Consider the following 22,069-nt stretch of genomic DNA (forward strand, 5'->3'; position numbering starts at 1 on the left):
CCCTTTTAACTTTAGTCTTGGGTTAATGTGTAACAAGCTGACAGCATCAGTTTTGTCCCCTATGTCCTTTAGATTAGATCTTAGGCCCAGAGAGATTTTTTTCCAAGAGTCCTAGCAAAAGTCTCATTGACCCTGATTGGATCATATGATCATCCCTGATATTATCACTGTAGCCAAGGAAAATGAGATGCATTTATTTACTTAGGCTGGTGTCACTACATCTATGTGGACTGAGAGCATGGGACAAGTGTGGTCCATTAGAGGGAACTGCAGAGGGGATTGGGCATGGTTTCCAAAATGAAAGTGAATGGCTACTGGTGCAAAACTGAAGATGCTTGCTATGAATGCTTAGTAAGTCTTTGGGTACATTATAGAAGCTTATAAGACTTTAATTCCCTTCTCCTATCTCATGGAGCATTGTTTACTCCTTTTCAAATAAGTTCCACATATTTGATCTCATTGAGCTTCATAACAGTCCTAGGAGACAAACAGGAGTACAGGTATTATTCCTATCTTCCCATTTTACAGATGAGGAAATCAAAGCACAGAGCAGGTAAAGACTTCACCCACAGTCACACAGAGTTATAACTGGCCCTGAATTCCCTGGCAGATCTGCTGGGACTAGAAACTAGGATATACAGGGTGTGGGTTAATTGAGGCCTGCCCTGGGGTTTGGATCAGCTGCCCAGGTTTGTTCCTGAGTAAACAGTCTGGACTGGTAGCAGTTGGATATGTCAAGGACCCATTGTTGATGCCCTGGCAGGTGGCAAGGGAAAGAACTGGTACAGAGACAAGACACTGGCACCCCAGGAACACCCTCTTATGACTGATCCCTTGTACACTGAGCAGCTGGGTACAGGACTTGGTTTTCCTTGTCTCAGAAAAAATGCCAATCAAAAAAGAAAAAAACAGGGAGGGGGAGGCAGTGCTGGTTGCAGGGCTAGTTCCTGGACTTCTCTCAAGGGAACTTGGTCCTGGAGCCAAGAGCATCCTTTGCCAGGATGTGGAGGGAGAGCAGGATCCCTCGGTCAAATGGGAGTGGTTTGGCCAGAACTCTCGGCACCCTCCTAAGTGTTGTTGAGATCTCCAAAGAGTCTTCCAAAAAACAGCGTCCCTCTTCCACATCCAGGTTCTGAACACGTTAAGGAAGAAGACAAAGGGATGGCAGAGAGCCAAAATGCCACCTTCATCACCACGATCGCTAGCATGGAGGAGGTAGCTTAGTATGAAAACAAAATTAGCTCCCTGACCGAGCCTGGGAGAAGCATGGGACCGATCGATCATTCCAGAGAGCCTTCCCGAGTTTCCCAATCAGATAAGTCATTCCATTGCCATGGACAGTGAGAGTAAAGGCGAAAAGTGTGTTTAGGGAAAATCCCTCCTTGTGAAAACCAGAAGCAGGACAAACGTGTGGCCGTGGTAAGTTATTAATCTCTCTGTCTGTCAGTCTCTTCTTCCGTATAATAGGGATAATGACAGTTCTTCCCTCACAAGGATCGTGTGTGCGATGACCCTGGCACACAGTGATCTCTCAGTAAAGGCCGGCTGTTTTTGTGTACAGTCCAGGTTTACGGAAGGTGGCCTTGCTTTTCTCCCCGGCATGGAGCCCAGAGCCCCAAAGTCCTGCTGTGCCTGTGTAGCGCTCTTTCTCTCCAGCTGTAAAAATTCATGAGAATGTGGGTATGCAGTGGCTTTCCAGTTTCTTGGCTTCTTCCCAGGCTGTGTTCTCCCACTCGGGGGTAGAGGGGGTGGCCGACATCCTTTTCACAGTGGTGAATGCCACCCCACCCCAACCCCCATGCCCTGTTCCAGCAGAGCCTGGCTCAAAGTTCAAAGCCGAGGTGGCTTTGTTGAGTAATTCGGTGACACTGCCGGCCGGCCCGCCATGTAAGGGTACGTCTCACTCCCACACACCCATTTGCCGAGCATCTGTTGCCCTGTGTTTTGCGGTGTGGAGGCTGGGAACAGGCACACCACCCCAACTGACCGCAGTGAGCCCGAGCTTCCTTCCTCTCTCCACTGCCCTTGCTTGGGCTCTAGGTCTCACACACAGCCCCGCTCAGTGAGGTTTCCGATCCTCTCCCAGGCTGGTTGGCGCTGACTACATCTGGATTCCCACCAACCTCTTCCTCCTGGGAGTTCAGAGTGTTCTTGGAAGGAAGCCTGGGAAGGGAAAGGCCTTCCCCAGCATTCCCCATCCAGTGGTTGGCTGACAGCACAGAGCTGAGCTGCCAAGAGCTCCGGAGTCAGACAGACCTGAGTTCAAACCCCTGGGTGACTTTGGCCAAGCTGCTCTCTCTCTGCTGCAGTTTCCTCATCTGTAAAAAATGTGGCAGTGACAGAACCTGCCTCCTGGGATTACTGTGAGGATTCAGTGAGATACTAACTGTGGCACACTCACCCTTACATCTGGCGAGTGGGGCGTGCTTCAGAAATGACAACCCTTGACCGCCATCAGGCAGGGAGCTCCCAGCCTCCTGTGGGTGTGGTGGGGGGGGGAGCGCAACACTCTCTCTTTTTACTCATCCCACCTCCCCATGTTAGACCTCTGTTGTAATTACTCTTGACATGACCAAACCAATTTGGTTTTCTGCAAGCTCCTTTCGGGCAAGGACTCTGTCTCAATTGTCTTTTAACCCCCATGCCTAGTGTGGTCCTGGCATTTATAAAGCGCTAAATGTTTGGAGTAAATAAGTGGACAGTAAGGAAGCAGGGGAGTGCCTGGCAGGCAGCATCTGTTTGAGGACTGTTTTCTGAACTCCAGGCAATTTTTTCTGCCCCCTCCATTTTCCATCCCTCCTTTCCTTCCTCCCTTTTGATCTTCCTTCTTCAGCCCTTCCCTTCTTTTTCCTAAATGGAAAGAGCTTCCTCCTTTTCTTTTCTTGTAACATCCAAGCTGCAAGAGCATCCCTTGAGAGCCCTTCACCCAGCCGAGAGCAGCGATTCCTCTTTCAAATTGAGTCTGTCCCCTGAATCATTCATTAAAATGCATAGGGCATGTGACCAAACTGCATAATGATTCTCTCATGAGGAAGGCTTGGAGGCAGGGAGGTGCTGCCAACTGCAAAGGCAAATACTTCCCCCCAGCTGTGGATCAGGCTCATTGGCCATCGTGCCCTGGGACGGCTGGGGGCTGCCGTTCGTCTCCAGTAAATCAGCCAAGCCCTGGAGAGCTGCAGCCTGGCGCAGGCTGTACAGTCTTAGAAGCTGTGTTGCTTTGGAGCGTCCAACCCGTGACCTTTTCTCAACCTTCTTCCACCCCCACTTCATTTAGTTTATCATTTATTTAAATATACTTCTAACTATATAAGTAACATATGAATACATTCTTATCATGAAAAAGTCCAACATAAAAGACAGCCCCCTTTGATAAGTCCTCCATGCTGTTACCCTCTTGGAGACAAACTACTGTTGTCATACAGCTCTTTACCTTCCAGGGTGCTAGGTGACAGCCACCCCATGAAGGTAGTTCAGGAGCCCAAACACACTTTTGCTCTTCTGAAGTCCTAGGCTAGTTTTCAACAAAGCAGTCAACATTCATCTTGGACACCTTCTCAGCTCCTGTCCTACCACCCCTGTATCTGCCGTGTGTGACCCCCCCCCACCCGCCCCCCCCCCATGAATCCCTCCCTGCAAAAGAACCCTACTGTCCACACTTAGGAAGCAACCAGATAAACTAGATTATTCCCTCATTAGATATTTAGCTTGGACTGTTTCCCAGAGTCACCTGCACTTTAATATTGGGTTCTTAAAGAGTGAGAAAGTTGTCAAGATCCAGTGACTTGCAGCACTGCCTCTCGGGCACTAGGGCCACCTAGTTTCGGGTGGTCAGCTTCTCTGAACCTGCAAATTTATATCACTTTGGTAATGACCTATTCAGCTCACTGTGTGGCCTTGGGAAAATTACTAACTTCTCTGAATCACATTAACTCATCTGCAGAATGTGAATAACCTCCTTCATTGAGTTGTTGCGAAGCTTAGATGGGATTATCCATGCACAGCCCTAAGCACTATGCCTGGCACATAGTCAAGATGCAATTAATATTAGTAATCATCATCATCATCATTTTTACTCTAATCTGTAATCAAATCACTTTTCTTTTTTTTTGAGACAGAGTCTTGCTTTGTCGCCCTCGGTAGAATGCAATGGCATGATCATAGCTCACTGCAACCTCACAAGCGATCCTCCTGCTTTAGCTTCCTGAGAGCTGGGACTATAGGCGCCCGCCACCACACCCAGCTAATTTTTAGAGATGGGGTCTCACTGTTGTTCGGGCTGGTCTTGAACTCCTGAGCTCAAGCAGTCCTCCTGCCTCAGCCTCCCAGAGTGCTAGAATGACAGCTGTGAGCCACTGTGCGTGGCCCACTTATTTAAGAACTATTTATTGAGCACCTCCCATGTGCCAAGCACATTGTCCTCAATCCTGGGAGTAGAGCAGTTGAAAGAGTCAGATAAGGTTCCTGCCTTCAAGGGGCTTATATTCTGGTACAGATGTACTGCACCTTTCTGTTCGATAAGCACTTTCATCCCCATTGTGTCATGGGGTCCTCACTAATGCCTTTTAGTCAGGCAAAGGCAATACGATTGTCCTCATTGTACAGATAAAAAGCTGAGGCTTAGAGAATTAAGCTAATGGGGACAACTATTAATAGAAACTGACCACGTATGACTTGCTCTGGGTTCTTCCTGACTCCAGTTTCAGTGCTCTCTCGTGATAGATACTGATGATGGCTTTAGGGTGCAGAGGTGGTGGGCCTGGAAGCAGCTCCCAGAGCCTTGAGAACCCTGACCCCGCAATAGGAGCACAAAAGAGAGTCAGGAACTGCCCTTGGTGTGCCTCTGAGTCCCAGTCAGTTCTGTCCATAAAGTCTGTCAATCCACTGGGCCTAACACCGTGTGCTTCTGCCTGGTGTCAGCCTTGCGGGCCTGGAGGAGATTTTATCTTAAGGAAAAAGTGTTTGCTCCTGGCCATGACAGCAGGCAGGTCAGCTGTCTGAGAGTGCTTCCCCCTGGGCTCCCCACAGAGCAGGAGAGAGGATGAGGATGGCTAGGCCTGTGGGCTCAATGACCAAACTGCATGGGCTTGGGTTTCATGTTCAGTTGGACCTTGCACAACCTGCATCTGGTTATTTGCTATTCATCCACATGTTCATTCATTTGCTTATCATATGGTGAACCCACTGCAAATTCTTCCCTTATGTCCTTCCCTTCTTATTACTCTGCTGTCCCCACCCCATCCTGAATCTGGAGCTTATCATTCCTTTGCATTTCTAAAAAATAGTTTTATTCCCTATATTTTTCTCAGAGGCATATTATTTAGATTTGTTGTTTTTTTCCTTGCTTAAGAGAATATCCTACTGTTTGTTGCCTTCTGGGATGTAATTGTTTCTCATAAAGTTATGTTGCTAAAATTCATCCATACTGTAGCATATGGCTATGATTCCATGACTATGTTATAATCCTCTCTATTATGTTCCACATGTACTTACTTAATCTCCTGTTAATGGACATTTGGGTTGTTACCAGCTTTCCACTACTTTGAACATGGTGAGCTGAACGTTCTTATGTATATTTTTAGGTAAACAATGTGAATTTACCAATATACCACCAACAAATATATAAAGATCCTATTGATCTGTATCCTCTCTGATATTTGGTATTATCAGACTTCTTCATTTTTTCCAACTGAAAAGGTATTAAGTGGTATCTCATGTGGTCTCTTCATGTTCATTGACTTTCCAGATAATGGCTTATAGTGGTCGGTGGTACAGTGAGGATCACCCTGCAAGGGGACCGTGAGGATTTAATGAAGCACAGTATGCTTGCAAAGCCTCTCCCAATTGGGACCATTGTCTTATTCAACTCTGGGTCTGCAGTGCCCAACACAGTGCCTGGTACCTCATCATTATCTTCATTGGCATCATCATAACAACAACAGTACAACAATAATTATAGATAACTTTATTGACTGCTTATTAATCGCCAGATGCTACATTAACTAACACCTTTACTTTTATTATCTCAATTAACCATTCCAGAAACACTAAAAGGTAGGTTCCGTATTACTGTCATTTTGTAGAAAGGAAAGCGAAACTAAGTATCTTTCCTGGAATCACACAACTGTAAATGATAGAGCCAGGATCTGAACTCTGGCCTCTGACATCTAAGTCCTTAACCTCTATATTATAGGTGCCCAATAAATTCTTGAATGAAGCACCTTTACCTATTGCATTGGTCTGTTTTCTGTTGCTCATAACACAATACCTGAAACTGGATAATTTATAAAGAAAAGAAATTTATTTTCTTACAGTTATGGAGGCTGAGAAGTCCCAGGTCGAGGCTCTATCTCTGGCGAGAGCCTTCTTGCTAGTGCGTACTCTGAAGAGTACTGAGGAGGCCCAGGGCAACAAATGGTGAGGGAGCTGCTTGTGCTAACTTGCTAACTCAGGTCTCTTCCTTTTCTTATAAAGCCACCAGTTCCCCTACCATGATAACCCATTAATCCATTCCTGTGGATGGATTAATTCATTCATAAGGGCAGAGCCCTCATGATCCAATCACCTCTTAAAGGCCCCAGCTCTCAATACTGCCACATTGGGGATTAAAGTTCAACATGAGTTTTGGAGGGGACAGATATTTAAACCATAGTACCTACCCAGAACGAGAGGGTCACATGCCATGGCACTTTTACTTTTTATTTCATATCAAATATGTTCAAATTGCACCCACATTTTTATTATAAACAAAACTTAAGGATTGTTATAATTTTACTGTAGTCAAATGTAACTGATCTAATTTATGATTGGTTATAGTTTCTCAGTAATCATTATGCAGACTTGAGAACGTTCACTGTGAGAGAGATCTAACCTACATGTTGTTCTCAAATGTCATGAGATGTTTACCAATTCCTCCTTTACCAACAATTCCCCTAACCCTGCTCTGTTTTTCTTTTGTTAGTCGTACTATCTCTAACATACCATATAATTTACTTATTTTTTGCATCTAGTTTTCATTTATTTATTTATTTTCGAGACAGGGTCTCTCTCTGTCACCCTAGCTAGAGTATAGTGATGTCATCATAACTCATTGCAACCTCAAACTCCTGGGCTCAAGCTATTCTCCTGCCTCAGCCTCCTGAGTAGCTGGGACTACAGGAATGCACCACCATGCCCAGCTAATTTTTTCTATTTTCAGTAGAGATGGGGGCCTCACTCTTGCTCAGGCTGGTCTCGAATTCCTGACCTCAAGGGATCCTCCTGCCTCAGCCTCCCAGAGTGCTAGGATGACAGGCTAGGATGACAATAGCCCGCCTATTGCCTCCATTGTTGACCCACAAGGGCAGGAATATTTGTTGCTTAGTTCTGTTTGCATCTTTAATTGGGTTAGCATTTGTATATCCCTGGTGCCTATAACCCTGCCTGGCACAGGGAAGCCGCTCAGCAAGTATTCGTTGAATGAATGAAATAAATGTATGTTTGCAGGAATGAATGAATGGATGGAGTGAAATGAATCAATGAATACTAAAGCAGTTCATGAAAATTGACTGTATTATTTTGATTTTGTAGTTTTCTTGTTTATTTGGGGGCCAACTATTTTTTCAGGTTTCAAACATTTCTGTAGGCCAGTAGAAAAGTTGGGAGGCCTGAGATTTTGTGTCTGTAATGCCTAAGGGACAAAACAATCCTGACTTGAAGACCCAAAACAACGTTTTGTTGCCTTTTCTTTTCTCTCCTGTAAACCGGCAACATCAACAAGAACAGCCTGCCTCAAGTGCAACTCTGGCAATGAGGCAGGAGGCATTAAAAACAAAACCAAACCAAAAACTCCTGGCAGCTTTAATAGAGCAATTTTTCTAGCAATCTGCACTGGCGTCTAGGGCCAGTGCACCCCATTACATATGCAAAACGTCTGACATTTGTGCTACAGGCACTTAACCCCTAGCTGTTAGTCTTATTTCCAAACTAGGGTGCACTAGATAAATGCAGAAATCAGGAACCATCGCTCCTAGTCAAACGTCTGTGGCTCAGTTCTCAGAGCCGGGCCAAACGAGTAATTATAGCTTCCCTCTATGGTGTACAGGGCAGGAGGCTGATTTAATAAAGGAAGCCTGCTGTCTGTCTCCAGTCCGGCTCTGACTCATGGAACTAGGGAGTCCCAGAAGCGCTACCCACAGAGGGTGGTGAGCAGCTAGGGGTGGGAGGCGAGGGTGGCCGGCTAGCAAGGCCTGGGCCGGGAGCCCCGAGAACGAGGAAACTCCCTGCTTGGCCAGGAGGAACCTGCAGCCGGAGCCAGAGGAAGTGAGGCTCAGACAGAGCAGCTGCCGTTCCAGCAACAGCAGCAACTGCCGCACCCCTGAAAGGAGGCCTCTGCCGTGTGGACGCGTAAAATAAAATGGGTTAGTAATTTTCACATTCAGAATTAATTGGGGGAAGCGATCGAATTGCCTCTAATAGGGATGGCTGCCTTTGTGTGATGTACCAGTCAGTGTCTTTGCTTTCTTTTTAGGGGGCCTGGGTCGATGAAGTCTGGAGTGATGAGCGTTCTTTTTAACTTGCTTTCTCACTTTGGCAAGGAGGCCGCTAATTAGGTCTTCACAACCGCACAGACAGTTTGAGCTGGGAGTGATTTCAGCTGCATGGAGGGGGACAAGCCCGCTCTGAAGTGGATTTGGATTCCACTGCAGAGAGGTCACCAGAGGTCATTTTCTCTCTCCTGTCTCTAGCAGCTCCTCCTTCCTCCCCTGACAACCAGCCAGCCAGAGGCAACTTGACCTTCCCCCGCAGGCCCTGCAGGGCAGGAGATTCCGGCTCCGCCCCTTCCTTTCCCTTCCCTTCCCGCTGAGTCACACACCTCGCGGTCAGGTGATCCTCCCCCGGGCCCTTCCGAGAGCACCTTGACCTACATTCCGCCCCCTCCAGGACTGCAGATGCTAATCGTCCCGAGAGAGGGCCCGCCTGGCCGGCGGGCGTGGTGCCCTGGCAGCCCCCAGGCTGCAGGCGACGCGCCCGGGGAGGGGGTTGCTCCCGCTCCGAGCACGACCCGGGAGGCCGGGAAATGGGAAGTTGGGAGTCCGCAGGCTGCGTGCCGGGCGGTGGTGGCTTGAGTCAGCCGGGAAAGCCGGCAGCCACTGGAGCCGCGTGCTCGCCCCCTCCCTCTGCGGCCTCGGCAGCTCCCGGCCAGCCCCTGACTGTGCAGACTGCTGGCAGGGGAGTGGCGGAGGGCAGATGTCGCTGTGGCTGGGTGATCTTGCTGCCCGCGGCAAGGGGAGAGGTGAGGAACTCTGCCAGTAACGGGATAGACCTAGATGACTCATTCGGAGAATGTGAGCCGAGGAAAACTTCCCCCCACCCCAGGGAACGAATTCCCATCTCCAAATTATCCACAAAATGGCCTCTACTTATTTTGTCTATGGGTTCTTTGTGCAGTTGCTGCCTGTGCCGTCTTTGTGTCCTCTGAATGTGAGGATGACCGGGGCGCTGTGGGAGAGGGGATTGAAAGAGAAGTGTTCAGAGTCAAACTTCCAGCCTCATCCTTGGGTGTGGAGCCTGTAAAAAGCTATATTAACTGAAGATTACGGTTTCTTTTTCCTTCGAAAGGGCTCTGAATTGAGAGTCATTCTGTATAGCCTGGCTTTACCAGCCAGTAGCTCTGTGACCTTGACAAGTCACTGTAGGCCTCAGTCTCCAATCTGTAATATGGGGATTTTAATAAAACCATGCTACTGCTGTGTCAGATGGTGTGAACATGAAATCAGATGATATGCATAAAATATATAATTATGCATGACTGTGTAACATTTTCTCTAAGTGGTTAAATCACTCTAAGTGGTTAAATCTTTCCATCTGAGAAGATTATTTTATTTGTTCAATGTAGTCATCATAGAAGAGCCTACCTCTGGGTGTGTTTACAAGCATAAATAGAAAACTGTAGCCTCTGGCTACATAATGATTTACCGCCTCCAAGGAGCAGCCCCACATAGCTTGTTTGCACATCACCCACAGGTTTGGTGTACATCGTTTTGTTCTTTTATATCAAGAAAAGCTGTGAGTTTATCATGATTTAGACAAAAGTGTGATCAACACACAATTTTTTAATCAGGATGTAAACTTATGAAGTTACTGCCTGGTACACAGAGGGTGTGGAACGGTAGGCCAGGTGGAAGTTAGATAAATGGAGGCAAAGACGAAGGGAAGAAGGAAAGAAATTGGGCAACTATATGAGCAGAGCTGGATTTACCAGGAAGCTAATTATGCTTCCACTTCAGGGCCTTTCACTTGCATGTGTGCCTTTCAAGGCCTTGTACCTAATTTTTAATTCATAATTATGTATTCCTTTCCTAAAGAGAGTCCCCAGTATGTATACACTTTAGGCCCCACCAAACCTGGATCTGCTCCTTTATGGGAGTCTTTGAGAGACTTAACCATTTGTTCTTGTTTAAGATTCTTTTTTTTTAAGAGACAAGATATCACTTTTGTCACCCAGGCTGGAGTGCAGTGGACCAGTCATAGCTCACTGTAACCTTGAACTCCTGGCCTCAAGTGATCCTCCCACCTCAGCCTCCCAAAGTGCTGGGAATACAAACAGGAGCCAGTGTACCTGGCTAAGGGATTTTACTTTTAGAACAGTTTTAGATTTACAGAAAAATTGAGCAGATAGTATAGACTTTGATGAATGAGCAAATCAATGAATGGAGTGTCACTTGAGTGAGGCTGTGATTCATTACCCAAGGTACACAGAAAGGGAACTCATCCTTGTGAATTCTGTATGTGCCCAGCACTTTATGTGCATTTCTTCACTTAATTCTCACAGCCGCCTTGTTAAATAGGTGGCATTAACCCCATTGTGCAGTGACAAAACTAAGGCTTGCAGAGGGGACTTTCGTTAGGTCATCTACCAGCTGAGGACATAGGGCTAGAAAGTTCTGATCTGTCTGATTCTAAAGATCGCATTTGCTCCTCTGATTGACAACTTCATAATTATTATCAAAAGGTATTTTTTCTTGTATATACCTAACATTGGTCTTTAGTGCCTTATAGTTTTAAAAATGCTTTTGTATCCTTAGTATCTTTTGGTCATCACAACAGCCCAAGAAGGTGAGTGAAGCAGCTATTATAATTCCATTTTATAGAGGAGGCTACTTGGGCTTAAAAAATTAAGGCCGGGCGCGGTGGCTCACGCCTGTAATCCTAGCCCTCTGGGAGGCCGAGGCGGGTGGACCGCTCGAGGTCAGGAGTTCGAGACCAGCCTGAGTGAGACCCCGTCTCTACTAAAAAATAGAAATAAAAAATTATCTGGACAACTAAAAATATACATAGAAAAAATTAGCTGAGCATGGTGGCGCATGCCTGTAGTCCCAGCTACTCAGGAGGCTGAGGCAGTAGGATCGCTTAAGCCCAGGAGTTTGAGGTTACTGTGAGCTAGGCTGATGCCACGGCACTCTAGCCCGGGCAATAAAGCGAGACTCTGTCTCAAAAAAAAAAAAAAAAAATTAAGCACATATGACAAGGGTTGAGGTAGTAGCATCAGGACTGAAACACAGATAGGTTGACTTCCTACTCCATGTTCCTCTCTTCTCACCACATCACCCCTCTGTTATAAACTACCTCATTGCACAGGGTTCTTGCTGGGCCTGCACAGAGGAAATACTTTGTTTGCTCTGAGTCCTCAAGGGACTGCTCCTCTTCCCAGAGGTCGACCAGGGGAATTTTCCCAAAATTTAACCTTTGACTGCATTTAACTTCTTTCCTAAATGTTTGGAGGAAAAGGGTGAACTTTGACACTTCTTCCTCCATGTATTTAACCAACACAAAGACTTGGCCATTTTCAGTTAGAGAAGGTTGTGTCTGATTTTGATGGCACAGTCAGAAATTGCATTGCCAATGTTGAAAACCCATTTCATGAGGGCAGCAAAGAAGGGATTTCCACTCTGCCCTTGGCTCTCAGGCCAATGGAAGCATACCTCTGAAGCAAGCAAATTATCTTGGGCACTTCTTCCTTGACAGTCCCCAATGGGAAGCACCCAACGCATCATCCTAGAGTAGAGGTTCTTTTTAAAATTATTATAATTAATTAATCTTCATATTTTGAAAAAACTTCAAACCTACAGAAATGGTTTAAGAAAGTTACAATGAACTCCCTTCTCTATACCTCCTAGATTAAGAAGGATTTACTTGTTAAAATCTCATTTCATGTAATTTTATTTCCCTTCAAAATATTAATTTTATTTGTTTTAAGTAGGAATTACATTTGTTTGGTTCAAAAATCGAAAGGATACACAGTGAGATGTCTCCCCCAAACCCTGTCCGTCATTATCCAATGCCTTTTCTAGAAGAAGCCAATAATTTCAGTCTCTTACGTACCCTTTCAGAGATATTTCGTATGTATATAAGGAATGTGTGTACATACATACGTATACAAGGAATGTGTGTGAATTCTTGTTCTGCCTTTTTTTTTTTTCATGGTGGCATAGTCTCATTCCACAACTTGATTTTCTCATTTGAAATCATTCTAATTCATTTCACAGTTTTTAAAATGATTTTATTGTGTTGTATTATATGAATGTTACATAATCTGGTTAACCAGTTCCCTAAGGTGATCACTTAGGTTGTTCCAAACTTTTGCCAATACTAATAGTACTGCAATGGATAACCTTGTATGTATGTTATTCTATGGGAGAGCTTGCCACTTTTAATAGAAACTGGAATCAAAAGTTCCGCCATAAGGCTATGTCCAGGAAGTTTCATAAGTTTGGGTATTTAGAATGAGGGTCATTCCTGGTCTCCAAACTCCTTTGATCTGGGGATCAGTAACCTAATCTTGAATGCTCTCGGTCTTAAATTTTCACTGGTGATACTTCTCTTTGGTCACAACAGTGGTAAGAACTTTTTTGAATAGAGTATTTTCTTGTGCTAAAATGGTCTGTTTCTCATTATTCTTCTGTGCTTCATCTCTGTTTAGCATGTTGGTCAGTTTGTGTAACACAAATCACATCTGTGTTGCCATCATGAATCTAAAATGGTCTGGGATGCATCCATCAATTTGTGTTCTGACCTTGGTGCCAGGTTAGAATACTTGAACCAGAAGTTCAGGTTTCATGATGTTTGTATTTGGGAAGTGAACCAAAGTTTTCTAAGTGTGCTGTTTAGGGAATTCAAAGAAACATAGTAAAAAGACATAAACACCAACAAAAAAAATAATAAACCAGTATTTTCCAAAGGACAGCTGGAAGGCAGTGCTAGAGAATTAAGTAGCCAGGGATGTCTCTGTTTCTTTTTCAAATTAGGTATTATTCATGTACTTACCAGGACACATTCCAGATAAAAAAACTGAACCCCATCATTGTTAGCTCAGAGGAAAAGAAGAAAGGTTCATAATCTAATTAAAGATGCACACACACACACACACACACACACACACACAGACCCCACACCGTACATACTGTATGTTTATGATGCAGCATTTTGAAAGAAAAAGCAAAAGGTCATCCCATTCAGCATCCTGCTTCCCAAATGACCTACCCTACATCTGTTCTAGATTTTAAAAAAGAAGGAGGGAGGAGAAGGAGGTGGAGGATGCAGAAAAGGAAAAGAAGAAAGAGGAGAAAGAGGGATATATCTCATCCTTGAAATATTTAGGGAAGGAAATGTATATGTTCATTGCAACATATACAACTTTCCATATACACAAAGGAAAGGTGACATCCGAACTTCTGAGCTGCCTTCCAGCTTTAAAATATGTAGTCACCTTCCAGAAGTTCTACTTTGCATCTGACTATTAACTGTTGAAATCATTGTCACCTTGTTACCTGGGCTTGGGCGTGACTAGTTCATTTATTTAACGAACCTTTACTGAGGACCTCCTATGAGCCAGGTGCTGTCACAGTACTGGGGACATAGCAGTGAACAAACAGAAATCCTCATCCCTTAGAGCTTATTTTCTAGTACAGGGAGAGAGATAGTAAACAAAGCAATAAATAAAACATAGTATATCATGTGGTGCTAAGTGATAGGGAGAAAAATAATAAAGCAGGGAATACAATAGACAGTGTGGGGTGGAGCGGGGAGGGCCTCTCTTAGGGAAGGCCTCATTGAGAATGTAGCATTTGAATTAAGTCCACTTCAGGAGGTGATAAAATGGTGGCCCCTTCAGGTAAAGTAGTAAACCTCCTCTGTGGTATAATTTGAGGGTAAGTTTCTTTTTATCTCTAAAATGTTCTTTTCACCAACCAATCCTGCTCTCTAAAATTCTATTATTAGCAATACACACTTTTAGGTTAAAATGCTAAAATAAAAAGAGACAGATATCCACAATTAAGACCTCTGTGTGAATTTGTTCACCTAATACTTTGGTAAGTTTTGATTAGGAAGGAGAGTAAAGTAAGGAGAAGGGGTGTATGCAGAGATAGGCAATCTTGGGAAATGCAGGGAGGAAGGAGGTGAGATGAGAGCCTGCATTGCCCCTGCTGGACCGAGCTGCCCCTTAAGGATTTTCCTCTCTCTCAAGCCACCCGCGTTGCCCAGTCCTAAGGACGGTCCTGGGCCTCTCAGCCAGCTCTAGCGCTGAGTAAGGTGCATTGGGATGCAGGAAGCGGGCTGCTGATGTACCTCCTTGGGGGCTGGGAGTGTTTGGAGTTGTGCCGCAGATAGTGGCATAAACGGGGACACACAGGAAAGCAGTTCTGGGGCTTGTAGTCCTACTGGCCTCTGGTTAATTTAACAGCCCTCAGAAAAATAAACAGTTCAGGAAACCCTGAAAATTCCCTTCTTAGCACATTGACTATCACACTAGAAAAAAAACATTTTTTCCCTGGGGCCACAGTGTTTTATTACGAAAATAGAATAAACACTTTGAAAACAAAACAATCCTTTCTAATTTAATGAAAAATTTATTTTTTATTGTTTTCTGTGTCTGAGTTACATGCAGTGCAATCCACATTTTTAGAATTAAATCGTCAATATTAATTGTAAAAGTAAGAGCTTCAACAAGTAAGATTTTCACAAACCAACTGCAGGGTTTTGCTTCATGAGGCCCCATTAAAGCAAACACAGATGCTATTTGTGTTGCACAAACTGCCCCAATCTTAACTGATAAGAAAGGTCCCTGAATTTAAATAGCCCCTTTCAGGTCTGGATTTCTTCAAAACTAGTGAGTTAAATACAACTCACATGGCAATTAATGTGTTAATCAATGCAGGGAAGCGGTATTATTTATGATGGCATTTACCTCATCTTTTGAAATTAGAGTGTCCCCTCCCTCTGTAGCTAGGATTACCTTTGTTCCTACAAATTCACTTCTCAAAAATGCTTCTTGGACATAAGCTTTAGACCATGGGTCAAAACTCAATTGGCTGAAGAGGCCAGACAGTGATGGATACAAATAGGTATAAGGCTATAGGGACTAGTGGGGACTGTGACAAACTGAAGAGGGCATGCCTCTACTCAGCTCTTGAGATTGCTATCAATTGGGTATGGGAGGTCAATGTTCTAGAATTTCTCATTTTTCAACAGAAGCTAGAAATCCAAATTTTTAGGTAAAATACTCTGATTTTTAAATATCAATGACTAATTCAAGACAGTTAAGTACACACTGCACAGACCAATTTATGATCTCTGACATAAACAGATAATTTTGGTGCAGCATGGAGCATGATAAGAAAGGTAGGCAAAGGAAGGATATCTGACCAATCTGACAGTTTGAATAGGTAAACTTTTTAGATAGTTGACCTTTACCAAGGTCCTGCTTCACCTATTTTAACCAATAGGTTATTTTGCAGAAACAAGTCATGTCTGAGTAGTCCTGGTGGAGTGGAGGAAAATGCTAAACTGAGAAGTCATAGGCCTGGATCCTAGTGTTGGTTCTCCCACAAACTTACTGTGCAACCTTGGATACATCCCTAGCCCTTCGAGCTTTAATTTTCTCATCTGCAGAATGAGGGGGCTGGACTTCAGGGTTTTCAAAATGTGCCCCTTCAGGCTCAGAAAATCTTCAGAGATGCCTGCTAGAGGTGAGGAAGGTTGGGGGATCCCAGGGCTTGCAGGAGGGCAGCTCAGCCTTTTTCTTTTTTCTCTTCAGGGCTTCTGCTTTTCTGTTTTACATCATGGGCTTCTGCCAAAGAAAAAAAATTTTAAATCTTTTTGAAGAGAAAGTTTACTTGCTTTCAAAAACATTTGAAAGTCTTTGGATGAGTTGATCAGCTCTAGTGTAAGGTGTGATTAGCCCAGGATTGCAGACTGCAATCTGCAGCCCATGAAGGCTGGAGCTAATTTGAATGTTAAGTTTTTCCTCCATTTGCCTGATGCTGCTTGTCTGCTTATAGTTGCCACTAGCTCCAACCCCAGGCATAAATCAAATGAACAGGTAGAAATATTAAGGAGAGATTCTGACATATTACCTAGTTCACTAGCTTGTTTGGGGGGATTTTCTTTCTTTGTTGTGGTGAACAGATGTGTTCTTATTTCTGGTATTATATTGCAGCCAGGTGCAGTGTCTCATGCCTATAGTCCCAGCTATTCAGGAGGCTGAGGCAAGAGGATCACTTGAGCCCAGGAGTTTGACGTTTCAGTGAGCTAGGATGACGCCACTGCACTCTAGCCTGGGCAACAGAGCGGGACTCTGTCTCGAAAACAACAAAAAACAAACAAAAACAAAACAAAACAAAAAAACATTGCTCATAGACAATGTAGTCATATTTGCTATTAAAAAGCTTTTCTGTTTCATGTGGTTTGATACAATATATCAACATTTCATAATGATCTGCAACTTGCAGGTGCTCTGCCACTACCTGAATGAATCTAACAATTAATTATCAGCTGGCTTTATTTTTGTCTTTGTCTTACTAATAAATAAGGAAATTACGTCTAGGTGAGATTAAAGACTTGCCTTGACCACACAGGATTCCAACCCATGCCAGTCCCAGCATAGTCTCAACCAGACAACTTCTAAGGTTGCTTCTTAATGTGAAAAGTCAGGCGGCAGCAGGTCTCGTGTTTAAGCTGTCCCAGGATCACCTGCAAAACTGCTTTCAACTTTCCACTTTCCAGATCCTCTTATCTATTGAAAATGCCTGAATGGAAGCTTGTTAACTCACAACTGTTCAGGTTTTTTGCCCCAATCTTAACTGATAAGAAGGTCCCTGAATTTAAATAGTCCCTTCCAAGGTCTGGATTTCTTCAGTGGAAATGAAAGAACTTGATATCTGGGGGTGGAAACAGATTTTGGGCATTGAATAAGTGGATTTTTAAATGTTATTCCTGCACTGGGCTGAGCTGAGTTTCTCCTGCTGCAAAGGAAATTGCTTTCCCTGTTAATCTACCTACTGTTCTAATGGGTCAGTTTCCCTAGTGGAGGGTATATGCCAAAAGTGTGTCACAAAGCACGTATTGAGTGTGGACCATTCTTTTTGTTTAGCACTTTCCTGGGCACACAGTATATGCTAGATCAGTACTTCTAATTATTCTAATTATTGTAACCACTGAGTTTTTCATCCTTTCTTCTTCTTTTTTTTTTTTTGTTGTTCACCCATAAGACAGAAGACCAGTAATTTTCATTTGCACACTATAGTATTTTCAGAGAATGCTTGTGAACATTATCTATAAGAAAAAACAGCAATGTGAGGCAGGCAGCATAGGTGTTATGATTCTCATTTCATAGGCAAGGAAAATTGCTGATCATTCATTTATTTGGTCAGTGGTTGAGCGTTAACTACAACTCATATATTTCCACTTTTATTTTATTTATTTAATTAATTTATTTAGAGACAGAGTCTCGCTCTGTTGCCTGGGCTGGAGTGCCGTGGCGTCAGCCTAGCTCACAGCAACCTCAAACTCCTGGGCTCAAGTGATCCTCCTGCCTCAGCCTCCTGAGTAGCAGGGACTACAGGCGTGTGCCAAGACGCCTGGCTAATTTTTTCTATTTTTAGTAGAGATGGAGTCTCACTCTTGCTCAGGCTGGTCTCAAACTCTGGACCTCAAGTGATCCTCCCACCTCGGCCTCCCAGAGTGGTAGGATTACAGGCGTGAGCCACCGCACCTGGCCTATATTTCCACCTTTAATCCTGTGTCTTCATTTTATTATAGTCATTTGGCTTTTCTGACTGGAGGAGGACAGTAGGTTCCATTTGACTTCCAGCATGACCATAGTTTTTAACATTTCTGATTTGGGGGGAAAATGGTTTATTAATTACATTGTTTGAGTAAAATATCAATAATCATTGGTTTTTCTTAAAAAAAAAAAAGGTAGAGGCCCAATTATAAGTAAGGCCTTAAAGTTTAGAGTTTGCCACAACAAAAAAATGTGAGCCAGCATTTCTGAACCAACCACTACTTGGTCTCTATTTCTTCCAGGGAAAAGGATGGAATTTGGCCACCTCTCTCTTCTATGAACATTATTTTTTGTTTGGTTTGTAACTCAAGTACTTGATTGATTGATTGATTGCCTCCCTCTCACTTCGACAGCTAAATGAAGAGATTTGTTGGTGACTTTCTTTCAAGAAGGAAGAGAAAAGTGTGCTGGAACTTTCATTTCCCCTTTAGTTTGACGATTTCAGGACAGGTACTAACAGATGAGCCTAGGGTACCTGAATGCATTTTCTCTTTCCTGAGAGGTTAATTTTTCATCTGGTTTGTGCCTGATGCTGCCCCTTTGTGATAACGAGGCAGGTATTTTTAGAAGCTAAGAGAGTGGTCTGAAGAACACTTTGGTATGCCCTTGACCCGAGTGACACAGGAAGGACTCACCCAGAGGTTAAAACTTGATAGTAAGGTAATTATTCAGTTCTGTGTCGCTTATAGCAGTACTTTTCTATGTTGGTTGCACAAGTAATTACACAAAAAGCTTTTAAAACATACTGATGCTGAGATCCATCACCTCTAGGTCTAGGCAGGGTCTGAGCAAAGATAATTTTTAAGTTTCCCGGGAGATTCTAATATGCAGTCAGGTTTGAGAACCTCTGATAGACATTTCCAGTGTCTTGTTCAAAACCAAGTGGGAGAATTCCAAATGGCGGCTGTTTTTTCTGCCAGAACAATAGCGGTATGTGGGGTGAGCAGTTCATTCAGTGCAAAATACACATTTATTGAGCACCTATATTCTGGGTGTTGAGAATACTGTGAGGAACAAGACTCAACCTGTTTGTGCCTCAAGATACTTTCTTTTTAGTGACTGGAGACAAAAAATAAATATATAAACAGGACTATGATAAGAGTTAAGAAGGAAATAAACTGGGTAATTAGGAGTCAAAGAAGATCCCTAATATGAGCAACCATTTTTGCAAGACCTGAAGGAGGAGGAGGAGGAAGGGTGGCTGCATTAGAGCCGATGATAAGGCCAAGGGAATAGAAGGTGACAAGGTCCTGAGACAAGGAGGGTGGTGTATTTGAGGAACAGACTCCAGCAGCTTTTAGTTATCTAGAAGGAGGAGTGGCAGATAGTGAGGAAGAGCCAGCCTGACATTTCTTGTAGTTTACACAAATCACTCAGTATGTTCTTGCCAAATAATACACACACTGCGAAGCAAAAGCAAAGAGAAGCATCCTCCAGGAAATGTGTGCTGGACAAAGAGGGCTCCGTTTGATTAGCCAAAAATTGCTAACTATGAAAAAAATGTTAGGCAAGTCCTATATGACAGAGATAAACAATGAAAAGGAAAAAATTCAATTATATATTTGATATACAGAGGATTTGGCCTAATCCCTTAGTCTTTTATCCTGTTGTTAATCGTTACTTGAATGCAGGTTATTAGTGTAGCAGAACTATACAATACAGACTATTAGTATGGTAGAACTGGCCCCAGACATTTAGTTCTCTGATATACTATGTTTGAGGTCTTTGTGCAACCAAACTTTGTGGAAGATGGAAAGTTTCTCAATCATCTATAATGTTGGAGAAATCAAATATGTGCTTATATGAGACCTAAATATTTCTATGGATTTCATGAAAGCTCCCTTCCTTGTTTCCACACAAGACTTCCGCTTGAATTGTATGAGGCCGTTATCTAATTGTAGCCAGAGAAAAAGGATATACTGATTTATTTTCAGCAAAACTTTCTAAGATCCTACTGCTCTTAAGTTAAATTTTTTTCAGTATTATAACCTGGAATTAATTTTCATGATTCATGTATTGTTACTTATCCTCTGTAAAACCATGGAGTTCAGTGCAAAGAAATCAACTATAATTAATATGTATTCTCAACCAAAATGTCCAAGAATTCCAATAATCTCCAAATGCTTTTACATGAGAGATGATAATGATGTCCTCATAAAATAGGTGTGCTTTAAAACATGGTCTTAATAAGAAAGATAACCCTTCTTAAGCCCAGCTCCCCCAAATAACCAAAGGGACACAGGAAAATGTGGAGGTGATAAATATGTTTATTATCTAGATTGTGGTGATGGTAATAATACAAATGTATAGATATGTCCAAACTCACCAAATGGTATACATTAATTATGTGCAGTTTTCTGCATATCTGTTATCCCCCAATAAAGCTGGGGGAGAAAGATATAATTTTAAAATTGTTTATAATAATGTCATATATTTTTGTACATTAAATATGCAAATCCGTATGTGAGGCAAGAAAAAACTTACCCTGTTACAAAAAATATATACGAGACTGGTAATTGTTAGAAGAAAAAGGATTTGTTTTATTCCTAACAATAATATATGAGTTTTGTAAGCTCTTCCCAAGACCTGAGTAAAGGTTTAAAACCCAGCCAACGGGATCATAGAAAGATGGTGACCAAATTATAATCATGGCTATAACAAGTGAGGAAAAATGAGTCAAGAAATATTCAGGGAACTCCGATGCCATTTTCTCTTTTTTTGAAGCTTAGACAAGACAAGATGGATTTAAATTACACCAGGATGGGTTTTTTCTTCTGGAAATATGATGCCTATAATACCTATAAAACAAACCAACTGATTAGAAAACTACATGTTTACAGTTTCCATCAGTCCATAGGCTAAATGGTATAGATCTGCGGTCCCCAACCGCTATGCATGGACTGGTATCGGTCAGTGGCCCAACAGGTGTTGAGAGTGAACAAAGCTTCCTCTGTATTTACAGCCGCTCCCCATTGCTCACATCACCGCCTGAGCTCTGCCTACTGCCAGATCAGCAGTGACATTAGATTCTCATAGGAACTTGAACCCTACTGTAAACTGCACATGCAAGGGGTCTAGGTTGTCGTTCCTTATGAGAATCTAATGCTTGATGATCTGAGGTGGAGCTGAGGTGGTGATGCTAGCACCAGGGAGTGGCTGCAAATACTGATTATCATTAGCAGAGAGGTTTACTGCACAATAAACGTAATGCACTTGAATCATTCTGAAACCATCTCTCCAACCCCCGTCTATGGAAAAATTATCTTCCATAAAACTGGTCCCTGGTGCCAAAAAGGTTGGGGAAACCACTGATATAGATCATACATGCTTTTTAAAGCATACCAATTACAGTACCTTCCAATGAAGGTCATGTTACCAAAATTAATAAAAATAATTAATTAGTGGGTATTTATTTACTTCAGAAAATTATTTGCCACGAGGCCAAAGGACCATGTCTATCTTGTTCCTTGTTGTATTCTCAGCACCTAGTATTGTACCTGACACGTCACAGATACTCTTTAAACACCTGTTGAATGAATTCACTTTTTTAACAGTAGCCACATTTCATGCATTTGATCCCTCCAAACTTGATTTAGATGCAGCTTCTCCAGGAGTGCTTATATTACCCAAAGGGAAACAGATGCGCAAAGAGAGGGGAATGAGATGCTCAGGGATGTTTTATCTAGGAAAACAGCAAAGCTTCTTTTTCCTGAAGACCTTTTAAGATTAGGACAAAAGCAACTGTTTATAAAAGCAGACAGTGTAAGATTTGAACTGTCACGTATGATCGTTCTTTGAAGTGTATTCCTGGCTAAAAGCAGGGGATAAATGAGATAAAACTTGGAGACTCTAAGGTCTGTACCTGATTAAATGGGCCTAGGAGTAAGAGTCTAACGAACAACTCCCTGGCTAAACATATCCTTAGAATGTTGTTATTATCAGCTGCCTCTGGATTTGAAAACAGTGCTG

General features: G+C 43.0%; 1 protein-coding gene across 3 annotated transcripts in view; it reads left to right on the forward strand.

The window, feature by feature from the left end:
• The window catches only part of CHD9 (chromodomain helicase DNA binding protein 9), a 230,199-nt gene that overhangs the window by 22,692 nt on the left and 185,438 nt on the right, over positions 1-22,069 (forward strand). The window contains exon 1 of one of the 3 annotated variants that reach the window (XM_045533759.1): positions 8,288-8,396. The exons of the other annotated variants lie outside the window; for them this stretch is intronic. The gene's annotated coding sequence lies outside the window, so the exon portion shown is untranslated. Of the gene's footprint in view, positions 1-8,287; positions 8,397-22,069 lie in introns of those variants that run through there. 3 annotated transcript variants of the gene reach the window in all.

The sequence above is a fragment of the Lemur catta genome, chromosome 20, assembly GCF_020740605.2.
Source record: "Lemur catta isolate mLemCat1 chromosome 20, mLemCat1.pri, whole genome shotgun sequence".
Lineage (NCBI taxonomy): Eukaryota > Metazoa > Chordata > Mammalia > Primates > Lemuridae > Lemur > Lemur catta.